Genomic DNA, 9204 nt, shown 5'->3' with positions numbered 1-9204 from the left:
TGTGTGTGTGTGTGTGTGTGTGTGTGTGTGTGTGTGTGTGTGTGTGTCGAGCACGGAGAACCTGCAGCACTTCATACACTACTTATATGGACTTTTTACTTTCATTAGTTCATTTATAACTGCAGTCCCCTCCAGAGCGCTACTTTATTCCTCCTGTTCTCCTGCCTCCATGAGGATGTTAAAGGAAAGTTGATGTTTTCCTGCAACTGACAATTGTTTCTTGGGTTTTATTCGGCTCATGAGTTCAGCTCTGGTGCAAGAAAAAGGGCCGAAAAACCAAAATGTGCTGAAGTCAAGTGATCAATGAATGAAGCAAAGTCAAAGTTATGAAGTGCGTGCACCATGTTTGTGGAGATAACAACGAGCTCCTCCACGGTAACGTGAATATATAAGATCAATCACGTTGATTCTCACTGATCCACATGAGAAACGGTGAGAATGTAAATCTCTGTATAATAATCGATGTTGCGCCTTTTTGAAGCGTAATATCCCGAATGAAAGCTAACGTGTATGTTTGTAGAAATGTATTGAAGAGATAATAAAGTATGATTTAAATATATACGTTGTGTGTGTGCTCCCTCTGTGCTTTACAAATGTGTTTTAAGTCAGTGTGTCAGCAGGGGGCGCCATACTGCAGCAGCACAGCACATCTACTGGAAAATAACCACTGTGCTGTTAAAGCACTGACTCATAACAAGTCAGCAGAGATGAAATGAATTAGATAAAATATTCCAGAATGGAAATATCAAAGTCCACCTGCGTGTGTGTGGTTCTAGTATTAACATGTCGTCTCCAGCTGTTCAGTTAGAAAACTAACTCTCCTTTTATTTTATAGGATCATGAAATGGACCTCCTCAAAGTGCTAAAATCAGAGTCTACACTTAGATTGATGAGACAGATTTGTCTCAATCAGGGACATAAAAAGAACAAAAACAACCTGCTGGAGGTTCATGTGAGCCATGTGGGAGCTCTGGTCTTTCTTTTGTAAAAAGGTTCTTTATTTTCTGGACTAATTGGCTGATATTAACTGAGATGTTGGACATAAATGAAGGATGGGAACTCCCTATATTGAAACGTTTATTTCAAATGTCCGTGTGTTGTGTTTTGACGGGAACTGCTTAACGTGTTGCCCGTGCTCTGGTCCGTAGTCAGCCAGGTGGAGTGATACGCTGTAAGAAAACGAGACAGTAGTGCAAGAGAAGAAGCTTTTCTTTGAACTAAAGGTAATTGTAATGCATGAACGACTCACCTGTTTAATTACATGAAAACATCCCTTTTACAAAATGTAACATTCAAACCACAGTGGAACGAGGACGAGTTCAGTTATTAATGCTGAACTGGAGCGTTAAACTACACTGAAGCTGCATCCCCATTGGTCACAACTACTACTTCTATAGTGTGCATGCAGTAAACATCAGATGTCAATCCAACCGTGACTGAGTTAAACTTCAAATTGTTTAATATTTAATGCTTTTAATCTCATCTCTCTGCAGCTGTCAAACCACCACACAAACTTTATTTACATTTTTATTCCCTTAGTTGTGAGTAGCTCTTCCATTTCTTATGTCTAGGGCTTTTATTGTGAAAGGTATGGATCTGGTCTGTGCTGCCTTTGTCAACGTTGAAATACTTAATACTACTTAGTAATAGAGTTTGTCGTCGTGGTTTGGAATATGGCCGCAACGCAACTCGTTCCGCACAACGTGATTGGTTGATGCCTTGACGTGAATAAACCTTCAGTGTGTAAAAGCATTTAGGGTGCTAACATTTGCTAATTAGCAATAAACACAAAGCATAACTTGCAGCTGATTTCATATTTTTTTTCAGTAAGTTACACAATTTCTGACCTGATGATGGCGCAAGATAAACAGTCAAGAGATCACCAAAAAGTTACAACAATTTATCCTCGGGGGGGCATGAATGTCTGCACCGAGTTTCATGTAAAAGGGTTGGTGTTGGAATTTAACCTGGTGGTGATAGGAGTTGAGCATCATGCTTTCATTTTCAACGTTGTAGCTCAGACTCTTCATATCAGGATTATTCATCACCTTATCAACCTTTTGAGAGAACTTCCTCATTGAAGTGTTTGATTGTGTAGGTTGACACCTGAATGAATCTCCAGTTTTGGTTTCATTATGAGGTCTCATTCTGGGGAGGAGGAAAAGCTTCAGTCCGAAGGAAACATCTTCTCTGGAATGTATCCTTTGGATGAGTTCTTTAACTGATTTATGTGACATGTATGCGCTCAATGCTTTTGTATTTTCTGTCCGTTTGCCACAAAAAGAATAGAGCAAAAATATTCCCCAGATCTCCCTCGTTAACCTTGACCCGACAGGAAACGGTGGCGACGAATTCAGATCTCGGTCCAACTTTGAAGGAGCCGTTGAGCCGAAAGCTCTTATCATAACGAAAGTGCAAACAGTGGAAAAATAAACCTATCAGCAGCACTGAACAACAAAAAGAGACGTTCAAGGGTCAAAACACCGATCAACTCGATTCATTTATGAACTTTAATACAAATACTTGACACAATTTTAATCACAAATCAGTTTAAAACAGTTAAATTCAGTGTGTGTGTGTGTGTGTATGTATGTGTGTGTGTGTGTGTGAGAGAGACTGAACACATAATGATATTCAGTGTGACTCAGAAGATGACCTCATCTTCTCCACCGACTCTCTGACAACTTCACCTTATAAGGAGGAGAGATGAAGTGGTTTGTTTTTATTGGTAAGTAGATTAAATGGTTAAAAGAAAGAAGCTGCTGTCATATTATATATATATATTATAATATGCTTTAGTAAGAGATTTATCTGTTAAGAATCTGTAAATGATATCCTCTAATATGATGAAAGATTCTTGAGACATTTAAATTAAGTCAGAGTTTCTGTAAACACTTAACAAACAAGCAAAACAAGATACTGTGGTTGTAATCGGATACAAGTGTTATTATTCCATAACTGGAGGCTGCTATATGAATAGATAATAAATGACAATTTAGTAAAATACAGTTTTTCATAACATAAAATGTCTTCATAGGAGGAGGAGTTATCATCTCACCTGATCATTATAGTGCCATGTTACATTTGTCACACCGAAAAATACATGTTGTATTCGGCCCTTTGAGACTCACACATTTGTTACAAACTTAATCCTTAAACGTCACCAAAAACCAAGTCTGAGCCTCCTAAAAATTCCTGCTTTACGTTGTGGGGACCAGCGTGTGTCCGGTCCCCACAACGTCACTTTGTGAGGACCCTTATTGAAATAAACCATTCCCCAGACTCTTAACCCTTAACCTGACCAACCCTGAATCAGCCTTTGACAAAGGGACTGACACACACACACACACACACACACACACACACTTTGTCTGGCAGCTGGTTAACAAACAGCCACATGATTAAAAAATGCCATGTGGTCTGCAACACTGCGAGAGTGTGTGTGTGTGTGTGCGATGTGCAAGTTTTCCTCAGAGTTTCAACACAGAGCTGCCAGTCAGCTGACAACACTCCTCTGCTGATGCTCTGATACTGAAACGTTGTGCTGATGAAATTATTTCTTACGACCCAAAATAGAGCCGAAGTCTCCACATAAACAAGCCTCACGAGGAGTGGCAGAATGGAGCCTTTGTTCCTCTCCCCAAAAAAAGAGGCCATTATTTGCTGAGTAATTGAGTGTGGTTTTCCATAAAAGCGCTGCCGGGCAGAGTCACGTTCAACGCTGCAACAACAGGTTCGGCTCACATTAGACGACCGCGGGTGTCACAGTTTGAACTTTTGTTGTGGTGCTGTTTGCTCTTCCTCTACAGTGTGTGATCGTCTTTGCACCGGTTTCGTGACACAGAGCTGGAAATCCCCCTGTTGTTGAGCTCCGAGTCTGAGCTGCTGTTTCTTTTTCCTTTTTGTTGGAGCGGCTGCATGATGCAAAATCACATCTGAACCTGTGATCCACATTGCAAAAGTGGGAAATATATAACAGATGGAAGCTGTTTGTCAGAGAGTTTGGAAAATAAACATGTTATGCAGCAGAGTTACGTGGAATTCTGCTGAAATTGTTAATCATCTGTTTTGAATTTCAGGAAATGGAAGAAGATAGTTAGTGTCTCACTGCACAGACTCAGTAACACGAGTCTCAAAATCATATTTTTAGCAAAGAAAACATATTCTGACAATAATTGATAATTGCTTTGTTCTGTTTGCTGTTTGTGTTACAGAAGTAACCGCAGCCAGGATTTAAAAAAAGCTTAAGTCTTGTGTTCAACTCCCAACCTACTAAAAAAAGTTTGACTACACAGCAGAAACATTTTGGCTGTCATCATCTTGGATTTTGGCCGTTGTCATCTTGGATTTTGGCCGTTGTCATCTTGGTTTTTGTTCGTTGTCATCTTGGTTTTTGTCAGTTGTCATCTTGGTTTTTGGCCGTTGCCATCTTGGTTTTTTGCCGTTGCCATCTTGGTTTTTGTCCGTTGCCATCTTGGTTTTTGTCCGTTGCCATCTTGGTTTTTGGCCGTTGCCATCTTAGTCATTGCCATCTTGGTTTTTGGCCATTGCTATCTTGGTTTTTGGCCGTTGTCATCTTGGTTTTTGTCCGTTGCCATCTTGGTCGTTGCCATCTTGGTTTTTGGCCATTGTCATCTTGGTTTTTGTCCGTTGTCATCTTGGTTTTTGTCCGTTGCCATCTTGGTCGTTGCCATCTTGGTTTTTGGTCGTTGCCATCATGGTTTTTGGCCATTGCTATCTTTGATTTWGGTCGTTGCCATCTTGGTTTTTGTCCGTTGTCATCTTGGTTTTAGGTCGTTGCCATCTTGGTTTTTGTCCGTTGTCATCTTGGTTTTTAGGTCGTTGCCATCTTGGTTTTTTGCTGTTGCCATCTTGGTTATAGCACAACTTGGTTTGCTGTCAAATGCGGGCTTTTTGTTGCATGCCATCCCGTCACTCTTTGAATGTTTCCCTTCACAATACTGTCAAATAAATGCCTCTATCTGTCACCACGTTTATTATTTTGGGATTATTACGAAATACAAAACCAAACTATGAAGCAAGAATTTTAAAAACTCTGTTTTTATTGTTTTTAAGGTAGCACTTATACATCAGCACCAGGTTTGCTAGCACCAGATTCAAACCATGAAAACCAGCCACACAAAGCTTTAATTCCTCCTTGTGAAACCTGCTGAGTGGCACAGTGACTCAGGTCATGTGATCTCTGATCATGTGATCTCCGACCTGGCATCGAGTCTTTACATAATCTCTGTGGAACGTGGCCTAGTTGGTGTTTGAAAGTTTCCCCCTCAGTGGGACATTTCCTACAGAAAAATGAGGATGTGTGATGATCATGTCAGGTGTGTCCACAACTTTTTCCCCATTATCATCATCATCACTGTGACTCAGCAGGTTTTACTTTCATGTTAGTTTTAGGTATTCAGGTATTCAGTAAATACCAAGTATTGATTCCTCTTACTGTGAAAGGTTAACTAAGCTTCTAAACTATCTATTTAAGAATACTCTTACTAATATTGTTATAGCTTTTATTACTTCTACTACTGCTTTCACAACTAGTACTGCTACTTTTGTTTATGAGTAGAAGAACATGCATATTCAAAAATATAATGAAGATGAATATCACGCTATCATGACGGGACATCCTGCACGCTAGTTCCTAGTTAGCTAGACACTAGCAACTGTATATTGTATCGCCTCATCACATGATTAAATAGAAACTTGACATTGTACAACATCAACATACATATTACTCAGCAATCATCATTGCATATCTGTATTCAACAAAAAAACTCAAAGCCCCGCCCCTTCTGGTGTCGCCCCCATGGGACCTTATATTGTGAAAATATGTATGGGAGTCAATGGCGAAGAAATAAATATTTTTTTATCCCGTTTGTCAATTTAAAAGGTCAGGGAAGTTGCAGTTTGTCATAGGTTTGTCGTAGTTTCTCTCGTCTCGTACAATGTACGTCACAAACATGGCCGTTAGCTTTGCTGGCTAGCTAGCTAACTTAGCTATGTCTCGTTATCTGACTGGATGTGTTTTTATCCAGCGTCTCCTTTTATCAGCCGGAAAGTGAAAGAACGAGCGAGACCTCGTAAGTGAGAATGCATCACACAGGCATCGTAGCTTCAGAGAGAGATGTCACTGACGTGACTATTGGCTTGTGGTTTTTCTTATTTCGTATTTTCACAGTCTTATATGGCAACAGTTTTACAGCAAAATTAAACTTTCTTGATGTGCAAAATTATCTTTTAAATTGACAAACATCATCATGTAATTCATGGAAACGGGATCAAAAAGTTATTTGTTTCTCGCCGCTTGCTACCAAACATATTTTTTCAACAATAAGGTCCCGCGGTGGTCAACCGGAAGAAGCGGCACTTCCTGTCTGTATCAACGCCCACAGCTCCTGCTACCTTTGGTCTGATAATCTGCTGCATGACACAAATCCCTGCATGTGAAACCCGTTTGTCCTCCTGAACCCAGCCAGGAATTTTTATTTTTTTTTAAAACACCGGCTGAAACTAAATAATCAGTGTGAGAACTGAGCCAGCAGTTCAGATTACAGTTTTCAGTATCAACAGACTCAGTCTCTCTGGTTTTATTTGAAATTGCTGCTACAGTGGTGACTCACGACTAACTCCTGGCAATGAATCACACACTGAGATCATCCTTTCCTCTTTTATGTTTCACTCTACTCTCACTTTTCTTTCTTTCTTTCTTTCTGTCCTCACTTGAGTCCATCTGTCTTTCCTTTTTCTCTCGAAGCTTCGTCATCTACCGTAATGGTAGTAAGGGCACGCTCAGGGCAACTGTGTGTGTGTGTGTGTGTGTGTCTGCATTATTGATTCCCCCTGAGCACCACCAGGCAGTAATCTGTGCACTGAAATGTGATTGGCTCTCTGCCGTCAGGCCTCATTACCTGATAATCCAGGGCCTGTGCTGATTGGATGCCATCAGATCCCTTCGTTAGGAATTCACGATGATGCAAGCTGAGGTCACACTGCTGATCGGGAGGGGGGTGATGTCATCTCACCTGAGCCCTTTGATTGGCCCAGAGTGACCCACAGATGTGTGCAGTAGAGCGAGATGGATGGATATGAAATAGAAAATGACACGAGACAAAATGACGGAATGAGGTGAAATTGAAAAGAGATTTAGAGAAATAACAAAGTAACAAGTGAAGATGATGAAGTGAGAAGGTGAGATGAGATAAAACGAGGTAATTAATGATTATATCATGACATTAAAGGCATGTTTTTAAGACTAAAACTAAGGTAAGACAACAACTGAATCAACAACATCTTTACATCACATTCATGCTTTAGTGCACAGGGAGCAGTGAGTTCATATACAAACATATTTGATTTTACCACAAGGGATCACGGGATTATCTTGATTTATTGACAATATTAGAACTAAAACTCTTATTACTAATACTGTTATTTCTATAATTACTACTTCTACTTTTGCTCCCACTACTGCTGCGTCACTAACTTATATGCTTCTTCTACTGTAACACCAACAATAACTGATTCTACTACTCTGCTACTTGTACGCTTTATTATTACTACGACACAATAAATACTGGTCTACTAATAAGGTACTGTATTCCAACTCTGAGTACTGGTAGAGCTGATACTACTACCGCTGTGAGAGAGAAAGCTGAGAGTACCTGAACTGAGATTACATGAAGCGAGATTTCATAAAGCGAGATTTCATAAGCTATGACAAGACAATAAACAACACATCGTGGAATGAGCTGATGAAATGACTCACGGTCACATGAGGTGAGATGATGAAAGGAGGTTAAAGACGATGTCAAATCATGCAGCGTCGCATGTTCCCTCTTTCTGCAGCTTTGGGATCTGCTGAGTCATGCAGAACATGTGAACGAAGGAGGAAATACAACAACAAAAAAACCCTGCTGGGAAAAAGAGTCAACACCGAGAGACATGCTGAGTCATGATCAGCAGAGCGAAGAGCGTATCGAGATAAACACAGGGCTGTTTGTGTCTGTGGTCTGATATCAAGACTTGAATCAGGAAGCAGTTTGAGGAATTAGCAGAAGTTTAAAGTTAAACTTTAACTTTAATGATGACACAACGGCGTCGGAGGGAAGAAGATTGATTCCTCAACGAATTATTATTTTATTACAGGTCACATTTGACGTCACTGAGGTGTAAAGATATGTAGATTAGAACTATTTAATATACATTTTGTCCATGAATTTCATACTTTGAGGCCTCGAAGCTCACTTTCTAACGGCATTTTTCAGCGCTTAACTTTATGTTTTGAGTAACTTTCTTCATTATGTCTGATACAATCAAATATAAGAGTACAAATATACAATATAAAAGTGCTAATATTAGCCAGTAGATCAGAAACGTCAGCTATGACTACGAGTCTATTTACACAGTAACACATCTCCCCACTTATTCATGTTGACGCAGTGATGTAATGTCTTTTTTGTGCCACTTGTTGTACGAGACAAATAAAGATCATGTAGTGTTTTAACGTCACTGATACTTAAAACAGGGTGTGTGTCTGTGTGTGCGTGTTGTGTGTGTGTGTGCGTGTTGTGTGTATGCGTCTGTGTGTGCGCGTGTGTGTGTATGTGTGTGCGTGTGTGTGTGTGTCTGTGTGCGTGCGTTGCAGCTGCCAAGGCCACATAACCCAGTTAACACATGATCTAAAAATAGCAGCCCAGAACCACGGAGGATGTGACGCAGAGTGCAGAGGCCTCTGGAGCCTGGGAATCCTGGGAATCCTGGGACACGTCCCATTTCAAAGCAGGGTTTCCTTTTATGATCCTTTGCATCTTTGTATTTCTTCTGTAAGAGCAGATCTAAAGCAACCGAGAGAGTTTTATTCATGACAGAGAGGGAGACAAACTTAATCACAACTTGGAAGTAAGGATGATTGTGAGTTGGGACATTTGAAGGTGCAACATGTTAAATCTGACCGGAATTTTAGTTTAAAACATTCAAAAAATGTAGAACATAAAAACAAAAATACGAGTTGTTTTCTAAATTTCTGACTTTTCTGACTCGACAGCCAGAAGTGGAAGTTAAATACGGCCCCTTATTTGTTTGGAGCAGGTGGGCAGATCTTACACAAAACACCTCTAAAGTCACGTTACCTTTATGTCCTCATATAACTTCTGTTTTGTAAAATAGCTCTTTAGAGATATAGTTAAACAT

This window comes from Anarrhichthys ocellatus, unplaced genomic scaffold (assembly GCF_004355925.1).
Source record: "Anarrhichthys ocellatus isolate YVR2014 unplaced genomic scaffold, GSC_Weel_1.0 scaffold34, whole genome shotgun sequence".
In the NCBI taxonomy this organism is placed as follows: Eukaryota; Metazoa; Chordata; class Actinopteri; order Perciformes; family Anarhichadidae; genus Anarrhichthys; species Anarrhichthys ocellatus.
This window is presented reverse-complemented; position numbering follows the sequence as displayed.